A 19,728-nucleotide genomic window follows, 5' to 3' on the forward strand; every position below is an offset into this window, starting at 1 on the left:
ACTCTCATCTCTGCCGTTTCCAGTAGTGTTAGTATTGTAGCTGTATCGGGTCTTATTTCTGATACATATGTCATTATTGCATACATCGTCTGCATATCTTAGGTGGTTTATGCAGACGATGTAGTAGTCATAGCATCAAGTTTTGAAGAACTACAAACCATGCTAACCGAACTAGCAAATGAATCCGAACAAATAGGTCTAAAAATGAATTTTTCCAAAACAAAAACAATGACAAACACACAAGACAATAGAAACGTAATACTAAACGACACCACAATAGAAGCGGTTAATGATTATATATATTTGGGACAGATTATAAAAATAAATAAGGAAAACCAAACAGCGGAGGTAAAAAGAAGGGTCAGATTAGCCTGGGCAGGATTTGGAAAATTAAAATGGGTCCTAAAGAATAAAAAAATACAACAATACTTAAAAACAAGAGTGTTTGACCAGTGCATACTCCCAATTCTCACATACGCATGCCAAACATGGACCTTGACCAAGGCAAACATGGATAAAATAATAAAGACACAAAGAGCCATGGAGAGAGCAATGTTAGGAGTAAAATTGACAGACAAAAAGCAAAACAACTGGGTCAGAAATAGAACAAAAGTCAAAGACGCAGGTCAACATATAACCGGGCTAAAATGGAGCTTCGCAGGTCATAACGCTAGACAAACGGACAATAGGTGGAATAGCACGATACAACAATGGAGACCATGGACAGGAAAGAGAGCAAGAGGACGACCCCAGATGAGATGGGAAGACGACATTAAAAAGATAGGAGGAACTCACTGGAAACAGAAAGCACTAAACAGAAGCGAATGGAGGAAACTGGGGGAAGCCTATGTTCAGAATTGGACGAATTAAAGGGCAAAAGAAGAAGAAGAAGATGTCATTATTGATCTTACACTAACTTTAAAAATTCTTGATTTCATCCTAGTGTGTATTTGCCTTTTGTACGGGATGTCTGTCTACTTTGTCCAGGTCTCCCTAGCTTTACAATGTACTTCAAAGGTATTTTATTTCCTTTACTTGTTCAATACTGATGACATCAATTTCTATTTTACATCTGATTGGTTCTTTAAAAACACCTACAATGTTAGCAAAAAACGACTGGATGAACCAAGAAATTCTAGACCTGATGGAAGTTCGACGAAAATACAAAAATAAAAATATTATCAAATACCGTGAAATTAACAAACTCATAAAAAGAAAAATTAAACAGGTCAAGGAATCCTGGCTCGGAGACTCATGTAAAGAAATAGAAGACCTCCAAAAAAAGCATGACAGTTTCAACCTCCACAAGAAACTTAAATATACCTCCGGAATTAGAAAACAGAAAAATGCTCACGTACTTAAAACCGCAGACGGAAAAATTTGTGATCACGAACAATAGTGCAAAGAATGGGAGAGACACATCAGTAACCTTTTTGACGATGCTTCTCTAGAAAATGCTCCAAATACTACCTGTACAACCAATTTAAGTTAAGATATCTAACTTGCGTTTCGCAGACGACACTACACTTCTAGCCTCTACTCCAGAAGAAATTATTGAATTATTAAAAAAACTCGAGGTAGAAAGTCCTAAATTTGGACTCATGGTTAACTACAACAAAACCAAAATCATGGTTATTGATTGCCAACAACAGTTTCCTGAAACCCAAACTATTGCGGGATGCGAGGTAGTCTCATCTATTATATATCTTGGAGCTCTAGTTAACAACACAGGCAGTTGTGAACCCGAAATTAGAAGACGCATTCAACTAGCAAGAGCAGCAATGAGTGAACTAAACGGGGTCTGGCGTGATCGTCACATTACCATGACAAACAAAAAGAGACTTGTTTCAACTCTGGTCTTTTCCATATTTTACTATGCATGCGAGACATGGACAGTCAAAGAATCAGATAGACGACGTATAGACGCCTTTGAAATGTGGACATGGAGACGCCTGCTTCGAATTCCATGGACGGTTCGCCGTACAAATATCTCGGTTCTGGATGAAATTAAACCGGATCAGCGTCTCTCCAGTACCGTTTACTCTAGAATTTTAAAGTTCTTTGGTCATATCCATCGAAGTGATCACAAAATGGAGCGGTTGGTGGTCCAAGGAAGGCCTCAGACTCAACGCCAACGCGGAAGATCTCCACAGCGATGGGCGGACATTACTAAAAAGCTTCTCAACAAACAGAATACTGAGGCAATACATGTAACTGATGACCGCGACCAGTGGAGAAATATTATCAATCAAACTGTCCGAGCTGCTGAAGCCCAATTATGAACCACAACACATCTACTAAGATGTTAATGACTATGATGATGACAACCAATTAGACAGAGGTCCCAGTATACTGAAGTCAGAAGTTATAAAAGTAATACAACAAGCCAAAACAATAAAGCACCGGACCAGATCAAATCCCTGTTGAGCTACTTAAACTTTTAGATGAGGAAAACATTACCTACTTGACTACTTTCTTTAACAAAATTTACAACGAAGGAAAAATACCAGATGATTGGTTGAAGTCACTGTTTATAACATTACCCAAAGAAAAGCAGGCCCACCAAATGCAGCGATTTTAGACTAATCAGGTTGATGAGTCACACACTTAAGATACTTTTACGTATTATACAAAACCGAGTATTCCTTCTGTGAGAAACTAGAATGGTTAATAAGCAATTTGGATTTAGAAATGGTCTAGGAACTAGAGAAGCACTATTTTGTATGCGCGTTCTATTACAAAAAAGTTGTGAATTCCGAAAGAACGTTTATGTTTGTTTCATCAACTTCGAGAAGGCATTCGACCGAGTACAACATGATACACTTTTCGATTGCCTGCAGGTAGCAGAACTTGACCACTACGATATAAGACCTGCTGAAATACTTATATTATTACAATCAAGTAGCCTCTATCCAAATTGGAGACAGTCGTACTGAAAAAGTGCCGATAAAACGTGGAGTACGACAAGGTTGTGTTTTATCACCCACCCTTTTTAATCTGTACTCTGAAGAAATCTTTAGGGAGGCTTTGGATGACAGACAAGAGGGAGTAAGGTTAGGCGGAGAAGTAATCAACAATATTAGATACGCTTACGATACAGTCATTCTTGCTGAAAATTTATAAGATCTTCAGACACTACTAAATCTAGTCAGTGAAGCAAGTTATCGGAGAGGCCTTAAAATCAACATTTCAAAAACAAAGTGGATGGCAGTTGGAAAGATTAATATAGATCAAGGTCAGCTTTCTCTTGATGGAGAGGAGTTAGAACGGGTAAATCATTTCAAGTACCTTAGCAGCTGGTTAAATGTAAATTGTGACTCTGATTAAGAGATAATAACTAGGATCGAAATATCACGGAAGGCTTTTATGACCTGGAAACCAGTTTAATGTAACAGAAACTTGTCGATGAATATTCGAGAAGGTGCTGAAATGATGACGGCCAACGTCTGAATACAGACACGGCACCTAAAGAAGAAGAAGGTTCTTTATTTATTACTATTGTTTTAGTTTTCTGAGAGGAAATTTAAGTAAATCATGACATGTAATCTTCATAAACTAATTTTCATAAATATTATGTAAGCAGATTCCGATACATAGATAATGTAAGCTCATCGTGAAACACCCTGTGTATATGCATATCCATTTTTTATTTATCATTGTATTGTCAATCTATTATTCAAATTAAGCTTAGACTAAAATGTTCTCTACATAAAATGAGTGGTAGTTAGGGACGTAGTGTTTAATAAAAATGCAAATGGTTTTTGTTTATTGTTAGTGCTTTTAAAAAGTAAATGTTGTCATACCCTAGATAAATATGAGTATAATGGTGCAGATAGTTTCAATTTGTTGATGCACAATGAAATTTAACTAAAAATATAATTTGGTTTGTTATTAGTAAATGCCCCATTGTTTGTGTGTTTGTTTATAAACGTAACAAATGCCCGTAAATTAGATTATTCTGTCTTTATAAACAAGAAATGAAAACTGTGGCATGTAATGTTTTTCTGATATAAATCGTTACCAATTACGTTAAAAGTATTGGGAAATAAGGGCAAAAAAACCACAAAATCATAGTAAAAAACAACGAAAATATACTTAAAGAGTAAGTAGACTAATATAGTAAGTTTATCTCATTCTTTTTACTTTATATATTTAATTTTGACTGTACTTTGGCGCCTTGTTAACTCTATGGAAGCTTGTCCATACCTGTTCTAACCATTATTAATAAGAATGTACAAATACGAGCGTATGCAGACGACGCTGTCATATAGCACGAAAAAAGTCGGACCTGATCCAATCGTTAACGGTACTGGAAGTAGCAACAAGAAGAATCGGGCTACACGTCAATACTAATAAAACTAAGTATATAAAGTTCACAAATAATAATCAAGTAGCAAACCCCAAATATCTAACGGTTGGAAGATACCTATACTTTCGAAGGAGTAAGAGAATTCATATATCTAGACTCACAAATCAACCAAAGTAACACAGTAACTACAGAAACTAACAAACGTGTATATTCAGCAATTAGAGCGTACTATATATCATAGATTAAAGAAATTTTATCATCAAACGTAGTCACAAAAAGTACGAAAATATCAAGAAGAAAGAAAGAAGAAAAAGATAACATCAACAGAACACTAATCAAGCCCGTCGTCACTTACGCGTCAGAAACGTAAGTGAGAACGATAACACAAAGTGATTAAGAACATTTAGGTTGTTTTAAACGTAAAATCCTCAGACATATCTATAAAGACGTGTAGGAAAAGGGATTATGGTGTAGACGCTATAATTTTGAGCTTTGCCGCCTTAATAGTGAGTCTAGTATTAGTAAATATATCAAAATAAACAGGCTGCGATGGCTAGACCACTTAGAGATAATTAATGAGATGCAGCCGTCAAAATATACTTCTTATAACCAAAGACGTGAGAAGTCTTCTCACATGGAGTGAGAAGAAGTATGCCCAGAGCACGATTTAAGGACCAAGTGGAAGACGACTTACGGGTACTAAGAGTACAAAATTGGAAAACCAAAGCGAATGATAGGAAGGGATGGAAGTTTATTCTAGAAGAGGCTGATTCAATATTGAAAGTGATCATTTATTTTTCATATCTAACCCACCATACCAGATAGTAGAATCCGGACAACCTTAAACATGAAGGAAGTGTAAGCATTTTATCATCTCAAGCAATCAGTCAGTATATGAAACAAATCAAAGAAAATTATGCTTAGTTTGCACTTTGATCATTATTATTATTCATCGCTGAAATTATAGAACATAAAAATAAGAAAACCTATACAGAAGTAAAAACTTGGGATTTTCCCATTGATTTTATAAAAATAAGAATAAAACATGTTCAACATATTCAAACAACTGATTGTTTTACAGTCTATTTAACAACTGTGTATTTGGCAGAATATTAATATACATTGAATTAAAAACTTCACACTCAAACAACTGTGAACAGCTTTGTATGTGCTCGTAAACAAATATTTAACATACTTGAAACGAAAAACGTAATTGCCAGTGGCACATTAATAATATTATTAAAAATAAAGAACAACAAATTTAACGTATATTCCAAAGGGCTAAAACACATATGGAGATTTCCTGAAATAGAAGAATTATTCAAATAGTATGAAATAATTGGAACTCTCAAAAAATCAACGATTTATTAGAAGGAACACTTCACACAAACGAAGGGATAAATGACTTGTATTTATTTTTGTCTTCAAATTTAAGAGGTAGGTATCTGAATTCGTTTCTTCTTACATGCACTTTTCAGCTAGTCTATTACTTTCACAAGTCTTTTTCGTGGATAACCCGCCTTAACATTTTCATGAGAAATATCACGAGTAAACCATATAGTTTTTTGTTTACCAAATATAGCACAAGAAGAGATATAGAAGATACAGATACAATTTAAAAACTCTATGCAATCTTAAGAAAATTAGAAGATTCATATTATAATAAAAAAAACAAGAAGGTTTTTTGATTCAGCAGGTTAGAAACACCTACATCTACACCTACAAAAACTAATAAGAAATAGTAAACTCAAATTAACGAAACTTATCGAAAACCATATCATATTTCTGCTACCTGACTGAGTACTCTGCTAATCATACTGTTCTTGAAATATTAGATATTGATGTGGATCAAAATAATTTAAACTGTCCATCGTGTAGGTGATCTACCACGATGGATAGACGATGTGTGGTATTTTACATATAAAGCTAGCCAGAACGAACATTTCGAAAACTAGCATTTCGGGCCAATTGTTGTCCCTAAGGCGGGTGACGTCTTCTGACACTATTCCCTCCTCAAATAACCTCCCCAAACAAATTTGATAGCTGTCACTTCGTAATAAGTTATGACTGCGTTTAGATTTGAGATTTTACTACACTTTTTTGTACGAGATGCGATTGCTGAATTTTTATTATTCAAGTAATTTTTGTGAAAGGGGCAGTAATGAATATACCAGGTGAAGTTAAGTACACAATATTAAACCATTTTTTTTATCCTAAATTTATAGAACTTCAATCAAAATTATTCGAATTTTATGTATAATCTTCAATATAAATGAATGTTTGTAGTTACTCTCTACTCATCGATACTGCATATGAGTTATTTCATTATAAAGATTAAACTATCTATTTTCATAAAACGTTTTCAAAGTTTCCACATGTTTCCACCAAATTAAATAAAAAGGAAAATACTGTGAAGAGTAATGATACAAGCTAATTAATGAATTTGTTATTAAACACCATGCATTCAAATGTACAAAAGTATTTTAAAAAATAATAGCATTTATGTTTTTTGACCTGTACTTGAATCTAAAAGACCTAACCTAGTCGAACGTTCTAACACTTCCGTTTATACCATAGACATAAAGTACCTAGACTGCGGGCTGCAATGAAAAACTTGCTAAAACTGTGCGACAGAGAAAAATGTCTGTATTTAAGGTAGGCTCTCTTTCTAATCAGCGGGGTTTGTCCAATGAGGTTGTGTTTAACGACCACGTAACTTTCCCACTTCTGCCGATTTGATAAATACCGCCAATTAGACAGATACGTCTACCCTAAATACAAAAATGTTTCTCTGTCGCACAGTTTTGGCAAGTTTTTCATTGCAGCGCGCAGTCTAGGTACTTTATGTCTATGGTATGAACGGAAGTGTTAGAACGTAAGGCTAGGTTAGGTCTTTTAGATTCAAGTACAGGTCAAAAAACATGAACGCTATTATTTTTTCAAATATTTTTGTACATTTGAATGCATGGTATTTAATAACAAATTCATAAATTAGCTTGTACTACTATTCACAGTATTTTCCTTTTTATTTAATTTGGTGGAAACTTTGAAACCGGTTTATGAAAATAGATAGTCTAATCTTTATAATAAAATAACTCATATGCAGTATCGATGAGTAGAGAGTAACTACAAACATTCGTTTATATTGAAGATTATACAGAAAATTCGATTAATTTTGACTGAAGTTCTAAAAAGTTAAGATTTTAAAAAATGGTTTAATATTGTGTAATTACCTTCACCTGGTAGGTATATTCATAACTGCCCCTTTCACAAAAATTACTTGAATTATAAAAATTCAGCAATTGCATCTCGTACAAGAAAGTGTAGTAAAGTCTCAAACCTAAACGCAGTAAAAACGTATTGCGAAGTCACAGCTGTCCAATTTGTTTGCAGAGGTTATTTGGGGAGGGGGCAGTGTCAGATGACGTCACATATAACTAAGTGCTTTAGGGACAACAATTGGCCCGAAATGTTAGTTTTCGAAATTTTCGTTTTGGCCGAAATTTTTCGAAATTTTCGTGCGACGTCAAAATGATTGCTGGGAATTGGTTGTAGGAATCCCAAGACTGACAAAACTGGAAAAAATTAGGGGGGGCCTATGTTCAACTTTGGATGCAGAAGGCTAGGTGATGATGAATTTAAATTAATTGGCCGATCGAAAGAATATTCGCTGGGAAGATTAAATATGTCTGTTAATGATGTTAAAATAAATGCCCTTTATGATAATGGTTCAAATATAACTCTATTAACCAAATAATTGTTAATTTGTTGAAATTGAGGTTATTAGAATACAAGGGTGTATTAAAACATATTACTGCATTTGATTTCACAACAGCCGGGTCTTAATTAGTTTACATATTGGTAATATTACTGATTATTATAACGGCATATGCAACACATTTTGTATTATTCATATTTAGAATATTAAAGATTGTGTGTGTGAGTTTTGTTTTATGGCGCTGGAACTAAGCCAATTAGTCAGAACTAAAGATGAAATGCAATTCAATTTGGAGGACAATTTATAGACAACGAAAGCTAGAACTGACAAAATCCTTGCAGATTTGATGACAATCATGACAATAAAGACAACAGACTTAACCAAAAATATTGTATCTTAAAAATTTATAACGTTTGTAGAAAAAATATTGTATGATATACGTGTTAAAAATTACATTTTTAAGGCACTCATGTGAACCTTTCACATGCGTGCCTTAAAATTGTACTTTTAACACTTATATCATAAATAACTATTATTAACGTTTTGACGTCCGAATCGATGTCCAAATTTTGGACGTCGAAACGTTAGTAATAGTAGATTATACCACGAGTCAATAATGATGGCTATTATTCCCGAGGAATATTTACGAACAGAGCCGCGTTAGCGGCGAGGGAGTAACATTCCGAGGGAATGAGAGCCATTATTGCGAGTAGTATACTCTACTTTATCTACGACAAATTAATTAATTTAAGATTTTTAATGAACAACTTTATTTGTTAAAAACATTAAAATTAGTAATAGTACAATTAATAAACTGAATTGGTTGAGAATCATCATTAACTTTAGTAGAGTTTTTAATACAAATATTTGGGATCTCGATTGCTGTAGAACAAGAAGATGGTACATTACTGTTTATCTCTTTAGCGATAGTATCTGCTGTAGTTGCCTTGTTTCTCATAGACTGATCAATGTATCCTTCAGCTACCTGTGTTCACTTCCAGCCCCCATGACGCTTTAATCCAGTTAAATCGCCTCCTCCATCAATATACAGAGTGGCAGATGATCTGCGATAACAATGGCCGGTATAACTTTGAGGATTTGGCAAGTTTAAATATTTGGCAATCTGCCTACCAATATCTGCAAATTTGTTCTTTCCTATACGTTGTATTGTACATTTAGATTTTTGATAATTTAGAAAGAATGAATTTATTTTCACATGTGACGGACGGAGATCGATGTATTTCTTCACAATATTGTAAAACGTACTGTTTATGGTAAATTTTCGTACAATTTTGGTTTTATACTTGGGGATTGTTATTAATAAATCTGTTTGGAGATCCTTCACGTCTTGTATATTCATTTGATAAAGTTCGTTTGAGCGGCATGCACCCATAATTCCAATGATCAATATTACCTGAAGCAAATAAGCATATGAGTTTTTGAATAAATCAAATTAAATATGTATATTTACCTTATGTAAAAGATAAATTTCATCAGGAGCTTTGTCAATAAATTTCCTAATTTGCTCTGGGGTTAGAGTGGAAGACTTTTTTGCTTGAAATCCTTCCGATTTTCTCTTTAGAAACGCTCTTAGTTTGCCGTATTTTTCCAGATCAACGTCATGGTTTATTCTCAACATAGATTTAATCATTGAATAGAATGACCATAATGAAGACAGTTTATATTTTGCACTTAATTCAGCGAAATAGGCCAGCAGAACATTTTCGGAAAATGATTTCGCGTTGTTTCGAACACGCCATTCGTTGAAGGTTGCGTACGTTTTATTATAAATGGATTTCGATGTTTCAGGTATTAAGGTTGATGCTGTTGCTGTAGCTAGTTCTACAATTTCTGGTGGTGTACAATTAAAAGATTCTTCATTTTCGTCCATCTCAACACAAACTGTCAAATATACTATTCGTTTGACAGTGACACTTTTTGAGGTTGATTATTTTGTTTCCGTGGTGAATCTTGTGATTGTTGTGCCAGAGGGATTAATAGCTATTAATCCCGCATTATTAATCCCTAAGGGATTATTATATGGCATTATATTGCAAACACCACAAGTATAATACATATATTATGTATCAGTCGTAGATAAAATCATTTTTTTGTGAAATTGTGGCTTATTTCCCATTTAAAATAGTTGATTACAAAATTGCCACAAGGAAATATGTAGCTTCAGAACAACATTAAGATGTCCTGATCTTAAGTATTTTAAAAATAATGATTTAATTTAAACAGTTAAAATTAGCAAAACTGAAATATGCAAGATCAATTTAAGCATCTTTCTGAAATGAAATATTCAAAGCAAATAGAATGTTTAGAGTTTTAGTATCATCCGAAATGGGAAATCATATTATTGGATTACTACAGCAGCATTATGAGCATAGTGGAACAGCACAAATGATCACTACAATAAGACTTAAATATACTTGATAAAGCTATATGTAATTTCTGAAAGAACTGTAAAAGCATAGAAAATAAAAGTCGTCGTAATCGTGCAACAGGTTTTTATTATGATTTGGTCCATCGGAAAGACCATATCAAATAATGTCTTTCAATAGCCTCGATAGTTTTAAAGGAAATGGTTCAACAAAAGATAATATGTGCATATTTTAGTGAATCATTTCAATATATGTTTGGACATCGATTACAACAGAACAATAGAACAAAAAAGTTTTATAAATCTGATAAAACCATTTATTGTGAACGAAAATATTTATATATTATTCTCTGATCAATATACAGGCATAAATTCGACTCAATTTAAGAAGTATTTAAAAGAAAAATTGGAAACAAAAATCGTTTGTATATCTATTAGTCATCCTGAATCGAATTGAATGGAACATTAAGTCAAACCTTTGTAAACTGTCTTATGGCGCGTCCGCATTGGTAAATTTTTCGTGCGTACCAGCTGTTCGTCGCAAATATTTGCGTGTTGGAAGTAAATTGAGCCAGTATGGAAATGTTTGTCGCATAAATCGGACGCAAGAATTTTCGACGCACACAACGCACATGCTCCATCGGTTAGCGTTTTCGAGCGAATATCAAATGATCTGAGCACCGGGTCTTTACTGGTAAAAATTTTCGACGAACCATTAGTTCATTACTCACGAAAAATTTACCAATGCGGACGCGCCATTAGATGTAAAATAAATGATAACAACTACAAAGCATGGCCAAGCCAAACTTGCACAATTATTATGTATCGGGTGTCCCAATTAGAATGGCTCTCGGCTATATCTCAAGAACCGTTTATAGTACAGTTTTGAGAAAAAAATATTTTTAACAAAAGTTGCCTCGGGAAAAGCCTGGAAAGTATTTTCATAATTGTAGGTCCACTGCTAGAGGGCGTAATTGAAGATCAAAAATTAAAAAATCAAAATTTTACAAAATTTACCCAATGAAAGGACACTGGAAATCCAATAATCGTATTCTTCGTCAAATTCTGCGCATATTTTATTTCACAAGTTTAAGTCTACCTTTGCAAATAAGAGGTGGGGGTGATTGGGAACCTTCTTATGAAAAATGACTGTAAGTCCGGTTCTGCTAAATCCAATTTTGCTCTTTTTCGTCAATGTAAGAGTCTTATTTTCGAAATACCCTATTAAGTAATATGCCAGCTGGTAGGCGTTATTTAATTATTTTCGGAAATCTAGTTTTCTTTGGAGAATATTAAATACAAGTAAGCATTTTTAATTCTGTATTACAAAATTAGACCAAATTAGCAACGTAATACCGAAAACCCTATGTCGATACCTCTTTTCTATCTCGAGATATCTTAAGAAACGTGTAAATTTTAAACAACTGTTAATGTCACCGGTAAACGAAGTTAAGGAAAAGTAGTTTGCTATGGAAAAAACAAAGAAACCTTTTCCAGATGTAAACGTATATAATTAATTAAAACAATAATAAGACAACCAACACTATAAAATATAAAAAAGAAATAAAAGCAACTACTTACTTAGTGACGACCTAAATGTTCAAATTGTTGCTCATTATTTTCGTTGCAAGCATTTACTCTTTCAAGAGTAGATTGAACAGCAGTCTCAATTTCTGCTTTTGCAATGCTGTGAATGGCGTTTCGTATTCTCTAGATTCTAGATCATGTTTTCTCGCTTAGTGGGCCTAGCGGTAAAAAAAGGTCTTTAATCCGTCCCCATAAATAAAAGTCTAAAACAGGTAAATATGTTGCTATTCAATCTACTCTTGAAAGAGTAAATGAATCGAAGATGATTAGCAACATTTTGAACATTCAGGCAGTCACTAAGACTAAGTAAGTAGTTGCTTTTATTTCTTTGTTATATTTTATAGTGTTGTTTGTCTTATTGTTGTTTTAATTAATTATACACGTTTACATCTGGAAAATATTTATTTGTTTTTTCCATAGCAAACTACTTTTCCTTAATCTCGTTTACCGGTGACTAACAGTTATGTTTAAAATTTACACGTTTCTTAAGATATTTCGAGATAGAGAAAAGTTATCGACATGTGGTTTTTGGTATTATGTTGGTAATTTGATCTAATTTTGTAATACAAGATTTAAAATGCATACTTGTATTTAATATTTTCCAAATAAAACTAGATTTTTGAAAATAATTAAATAACGCCTCCTAGCTTGCATAAGACTCTTACATTGAACATTGACATTTTGAAAATAAGACTCTTACATTGACGAAAAAGAGCTGTTTTCAACAAGACCAAGTATGCAAAATTCGATTTAGCAGAACCGGACTTACAGCTATTTTTTCATAAGAAGATTCCCACTCACCCCCACCTCTTACTTGCAAAGGTAGACTTAAACTTGTGAAATCAAATGTGCGCAGAATTTTATGGAGAATACGATGATTGGATTTCCAGTGTCCTTTCATTGGGTAACGTTTGTAAAATTTTGATTTTTTAATGTTCGATATTCAATTACGCCCTCTAGCGGTGGACCTACAATTATGAAAATAATTTCCAGCCTTTTCCCGAGGCAACTTTTGTTATAAACATATTTTTTCTCAAAGCTGTACTATAAACGGTTCCTGAGATATGGCTGAGAGCCATTTTTATTGGGACACCCGGTACAAATGAATAATAATAATATTGTTCATAGTTCGATTAAAGCACCCTCTTAATTTTTATATGGAATTAAACAAATAATGCTCCCCCCTTTGAGTGAATAGTCAACCTCTTGATGAAGATAGTCAACCTTTTGAAATTCTACTAAACATAATTTTCGAGGTACCTACCAAAAGGCAGATTAATAAAAATAGAATGGAACATACTTTCTTAAAAGTGGATTTAGTTTACACCGAAAATCGTTCAAAATTAAATCTAAATAAATTAGATCCAGTTCGAGTTGGAGCCTATACGGTAATTCGTTTTATATCTTTCTCTTTTTATGAAGTGGAGTGTGGAAAAAAGAAATAAGTTTTTCATTCCAGCAACACGATTCCTGTTCTATTATTATTCCAAAGAGGGAGGTTGTTTAAATTGATTACACACAGATTAAAAAGAGTCATAACGAAATTAATATTTCGAAAACTATATGTATTTAAGTCTATACACCTACACTCACCGGCACAAAAAACGGGCACCCCAAAAAATGGGTCATTTTTAATGTCTTGTATTTCCTAAACCTGATGTCCGATTTAAGTAATTTTTTTAATTTGTTAATTCGTTATTCTTTAGCAATATCGTTTTAATAATATTGTTGCTAGACAGGTACATTGTCATTGTATACAGGGTGTACGAATCAAAATGTGTTTTTTTTTTCAAACTTTGGAACACCCTGTGGAATGTTCTAGCTTTTATAGAATACTGAAATTCAAATCCAACTATAGCCTCAGGTTTTTTTAACATTCTGTTTTTTGATTCATTTGCTTGTTGGATAATAAAAAAGTTAGGCACTTTAACAACTACCCCTGTTTTTCGTCAATACAGGGTGTTTTTACATAAGTACGGCAACTTTTAAGGGGTAATTCTGCATGATAAAAAATGACAGTTTGCTTTATAAACGTATGCCCGCAAATGCTTCGTTTCCGAGATAGGGGTGTTGAAATTGTTCTTACAAACTGACGATTTATTTATTGCTCTATTACGGTTTGTGATATGCAAATGAAATTTGGTAGATTGTAGTTATTGCGCATTTTTTGGCAAACAATTAAGAATTTTATATTCGCCATTGGCGTGCATACGGGTATAAACATTTTAGATATATCCCGTATGCACGCCAATGGTGAATATAAAATTCTTAATTGTATGCTTAAAAATGCGCAATAACTACCTCTTAATATCTACCAAATTTCATTTGCATATCACAAACCGTTTTAGAGCAATAAATAAAGAGTGTGTAAGAAAAATTTCAACATCCCCTATCTCGGAAACGAAGCATTTGCGGGCATACGTTTATAAAGCAAACTGTCATTATTTTATCATGCAGAATTACCCCTTAAAGTTTGCCGTACTTATGTAAAAATACCCTGTATTGACGAAAAACAGGGGTAGTTGTTAAAGTGCCTAACTTCTTCATTATCCAACATAAGTGAATGAATCAAAAAATAGAATGTTAAGAATGTTAAGAAAACCTAAGACTATAGTTGGGTTTTAATTTCAGTATTTTATAAAAGCTAAAACATTCCACAGGGTGTTACAAAATTTGAGAAAAAACACATTTTGATTCGTACACCCTGTATACAATGACAATGTAACTGTCTAGCAACAATATTATCACAGCGATATTGTTAAAGAATAAGGCTATAACATATTAAAAAAATTACTTAAATCGGACATCAGGTTTACGAAATACAAGACATTAAAAATGACCCATTTTTTGGGGTGCCCGTTTTTATGCCGGTGAGTGTATTATATAAGTCTAATGATACTGATCTCAATACTGCAACTTCTGTTAATATCACTAATAATATTAATAAGTAATTGTTGTAATTGTGTAATTAATATTCATAATTAATATATTCATGAGAGTAATTGTTATGTTATATGTAATTTAGAACAAAAGTTCATAAGTAATGTATATCCATTCAGAATTTTTTTTAACATAATAAACGCCTACGAAAAACTTCTGTTCGTAATACGATCCAAAAGTGATTTTTCGGGATTCGCGGGATTCCAGGACTCGCCTTCGGCTCGTGGGTAACTTCCTACTCACCCCGTAAAATAACATTTTCAAAACTTGTTACGTAAATTACTATTTTTTTCAAAAATATGGTAAATATTTGCAAAACGAAACAATTTGGTAAATTTTTTATCAATAGCGGATAGCACACATTTGCACTTTGACCACGATTATTCATCACGCAAAAATGGGTTATAAAAACGGGAATAAAATAAGTTTAACGTACACAAACGAGCGTTTGTTGGTTTGTTTAAAGCTTTGTATTTGGGCGGAAACAAATAAATAATATGCATTGATTTAAGAATTTTAAAATATAATTGTAAATTTAACATTACTGATAATATGAAAAATATGAAATATTCAAATTAATCGGTATCTCAATGGATCAGGAAAAAACATATCTGTATACCTGAATTTTCTGAAATAAAACAATTATTTAAGAATATAAGTAGTATAAAAGTGCAACTCACTTAGAAATATAAAACACATTGAAAAGAAAACTTCACAGAACAGAAATATTTAAGATAGAAATAAAGAACTATTTTGTTTTAGTCCACGAAAAACTTTAACGAGAAAGATATAAACAACTGAAAATTTATCCAATTTAGGAAATAACCAAAACGATATATTGACATAATGGTAGGAATATTGAGCAAAACATTTTTTTGTCCAATGGAAAAACAATTTTAAAAACAGGAGAGTCCGAAAAAGATTTAAAACACAGCTAATAACAGACTGTCGAATGAAATATGAATAATTAAAAAATATAAAATATAATAAAAACTTAGGATCATTTTCAATAAAATGGATCTGGTAGATAATATATAGCAGGAACAGGCTTTGTGGATAAGTGTTCATTGTTGGCTAGATTGAAAGAAATAATTAAAGTAGAAATAAAAAAGAGGACATTATCATTGAATATTGAAATAGGTACTAATAAATTTTTACTATTTTTAAAATATGTTTGAAAATTATATTTTTATATCGCAATTTATATTAGTAGGTACCTACATCGTATAAATTAAGCGAGAAATCTGATATTTTTTGTTACTAATATTTTTTATATTAAAAATTATATTATAGAATTAAAAAAATGTAAAATATCAATAAAAACTAGATTTTTACAAAACTATATTAATTTGATTGATTTACAAAAAGAAATTGTTTGTGAAATTATAGATGTGAAATAGTTTATTAATAGTGAAAAAATGTAGAAACTGCATACTTATTCAATTAAATCATTTAGAATTGAGTGTGGGAGAATACCAGTAATTTTTAAATGTATATTTTAAGGTTAATTAGAAACTTTATAATTAGTGCTGAACGGTTTAATATTTATTTTAACACAAAAATGTTTAGCTTCTATGTTTGTATACGACAAGCAAAATTTTATTTTAGTGTGGAACGTAAAATATTACTGAGTATTCTCTAAAACATAATATTTTTTCTTATAAAGATTTTAAAAAATGTATCCGATAATATTTTTAAGTTTCGTTACAGTTCGTTTGCTTCAAGAAAATATATTGAAATACTGATTATTTCTATCATGCAAAAAAGTTTAGTACAGGTTGTGAATTTCCCATTCACCCTGTACATTAAATTTGTACTATCTTCAAAATATATTCGGAAGTTATATTTTTAAACCGAATCTTATACCACATAGTGTCTCAGAAAAATCAGTTATTTTTGTGAATACTACTTCCTACAATAAGAATAATTTAATAAAATGAAAAAAAATTGTTTATTAATAGTAAACGAAATTGCAGAAAAAGCGCATTTTTTTAAATTAAATCGTTTAAAACTTAAAACTGAATGTGGGAGTTTAAATTTTATTGGATGAAAATCCAGAAAAAGGGCAATGTTTAAATGAAATCATTCCTTATATTTCCAAATTATTAGCTTCATTATTAGTTCCCAATGGTGTGATATTATTTATTCTTTGGTAACACCAAAATGTTTAGCTTCTATATAATATGGTGTACAGTAAGCAAAATTTTATTTGAGTATGTTGAAATGTGCAAGAAGTTGAAATGTTACTGAATATTCACTAAAAACTATTATTTCTTAAAGATCTTAAAAATTATCAAAAAATATTTAGTTTTGTTAAATTTGTTGCATATTATTCCAAGAAAAATATTATTCTTCGAAAAAAAAAATATCGAAACACTGATAATTTTCACCATACAAAAAAAGTTTGTAAAAGTTTTTGAATGTCTCACTCACCCTGTACATTAAATTTTTATTATCTTTAAAACTTGAAAATTATATTAAATATAGATTTTGTATGCCTCACTTTATACTAGTATATCATATAATTTATTTGAGGAATCACTCATTTTGTGTTAATACCACTTTACTATATCTAATAAAAATAATATCATAGAATAAAAAACACGTACAATATCAAATACAAATAGATTCTTACAAAAATATGCTGTCATTAATATATTTACAAAGGGAAATAGTTTGTAAAATTGTTTTTCCATGGATGCTATAGAATGTGCAACTTCTCTCACTACTTACATACATTCAAAACGAACAATTTCTCAGGCAGTGAGAAAAGTCGGCCATTGCAGTGAGAAATATTTTTTCTCACGGGTTCACCGCCGGTTTACATACATAGGATCGCCATTTCCATGGTAACATGCACAATACAAACACAATTATTCTTGTCAAATAAAATGTGTTCAAACTTGTCAAAACTTATCAAAAATTACCTTTTAAGACTATTCAACTGTGAATTATAATTTTAAATAAATAAAGTATATAAATATTAAGAATATTAAATACCTATGTGTATATATGTATTTTATTTCAATTTAGGCATATAATATACCTAAAAGCACCTACATTATTTAATTTTGAAATTTGAATTCTTGACAAAAACGCATCCATAGAAAAAGTACAGTGTACAACACGAGAGAAAATGACATATTTCTCTCTCGCTTGATTTGCGGCACTCGCCTTGTGCCTCGGCTCGTGCCAACAAACTTCTGCGCTCGTGAGAAATATGTCTTTTTCTCTCTTGTTGTACAATATACTATTATAAACAGTGAACGAAATTGTAGAAAAGGCGCACTTTTTAAATCAAATAATTCAAAACTTTGTAAGTTTAAATTTTATTGAATGAAACTTCAGAAAAATAACAAATTTTTGACTTTTAAAACAATTTAACTTTTAAACAAATTAAAAACTTTATTATTAATGTCAAACGGTATAATCTTTATTGTAACAGAAATATGTTTAAGTTCTGTAGTATCCTGGATACAAGAAGTAAAATTTTAGTTTAGTGTATAAGTTTAAGATGGTATTGAATCTTCACTAAAATCTATTTTTTTTTTGTTTAAATTTAAAATAAGATATTAAAAAAATTAAAATTATTAAGTTTCGTTAAATTTGTTGCATATTCCAAGAAAAACATTAATCTTTTCCACCATGCATAAAAGTTTGTTGAATGTCCCACTCACCCTGTACAGCTCGCAGTAACCCCCTGTTGCTCTTCGGCACACGGCGGCTTTTATGAGAGATGGTCGTTGGTGATGCTGATGCTATGTTAACTGAGAGCAGCGAAATGAGCCTGTAGATCTTTATAGAATGCGTCTCGGCGCTCGGACCGCCTTCCGGCCAATCGTCGCGACGCGCACACACATATACAACTAATAAATTTCCAACTATCATAATCAGATTTGCACCTGCCGAAAAGGGCGAAAGATGTATAATATAAATAAAATAAATATATATATTAAGCAAAAATATTTATTCTGTATATTATTTAGTAAAAAACTTGTTATTTAAACTTGCTCTTAAATATCTTTGAAAATAATGTATGTATACCCAAAACACAACCTTAGGAAATTGATATTTAACTCCAACATTTTTGACGGTCCCACTGATATCGGAGCGTTACGATCAATTAAATATAAAAAAACTACCATTTTTATTTAAGTATTTAATCCCATCTGTGACTATATTATTTAAACAATTTGCCAATTATCAATATTGTTAAATTATAAAAGGGACAACTGTTTTCAAAAGTAAAAAAACAAGACTCCAATTCTTTATAAAGGATGGCATCTATAAATTGAATTGTTTAGATTGTCAGAGTTGTTATGTTGGTCAAACTTCAACATGGGTCAAACAAAGGATAACGCAGCACAAAAGTGGCTGATCATTTGAAAACTAGGTACCATTTGGACTATTTAAAAGTTAAGAATTTACAGTAACAAAATATTTATAAAAAAAAGATTGTTTTTGGAAATGAGTCGCAATAATAAAAATAAAGATGTAATAAATTACAAAGCAGATACGAGACAATTGAGCAATATCTACTGTAATATTCCAAATATTTTAAATTAATTTTTCTTTTTAAACAATCACATTTTGATCATCCTGTATTTTTTTACCGTACCTAAATAAAAATAATTAATTTTATTGTGTGTTAAACGTTTCTGGTTGTTTTTATGTTTGATTTTTGTGTTTTTAATTTCTAAGTCTGTATATACTTTTAACTGATATTGTTATTACCAAAGTCAGGCAAATAGGCAGGCTGAAAAGTAAGATATATGCTCATATATATGC

The 19,728-nt window shown here is 31.6% G+C and overlaps 1 protein-coding gene across 2 annotated transcripts in view; it reads right to left on the reverse strand.

Annotated features, from left to right (window-relative positions):
* Positions 1 to 18,727, reverse strand: part of LOC114348778 (uncharacterized) — an 882,222-nt gene extending 863,495 nt beyond the window's left edge. For both annotated transcript variants that reach the window (XM_028299269.2, XM_050657193.1), the window contains exon 1: positions 18,618 to 18,727. The gene's annotated coding sequence lies outside the window, so the exon portion shown is untranslated. The remainder of the gene's footprint in view (positions 1 to 18,617) is intronic.
* Between the last annotated feature and the right edge of the window lie 1,001 nt (positions 18,728 to 19,728).

The sequence above is a fragment of the Diabrotica virgifera genome, chromosome 7, assembly GCF_917563875.1.
Source record: "Diabrotica virgifera virgifera chromosome 7, PGI_DIABVI_V3a".
NCBI classification, from domain to species: Eukaryota; Metazoa; Arthropoda; class Insecta; order Coleoptera; family Chrysomelidae; genus Diabrotica; species Diabrotica virgifera.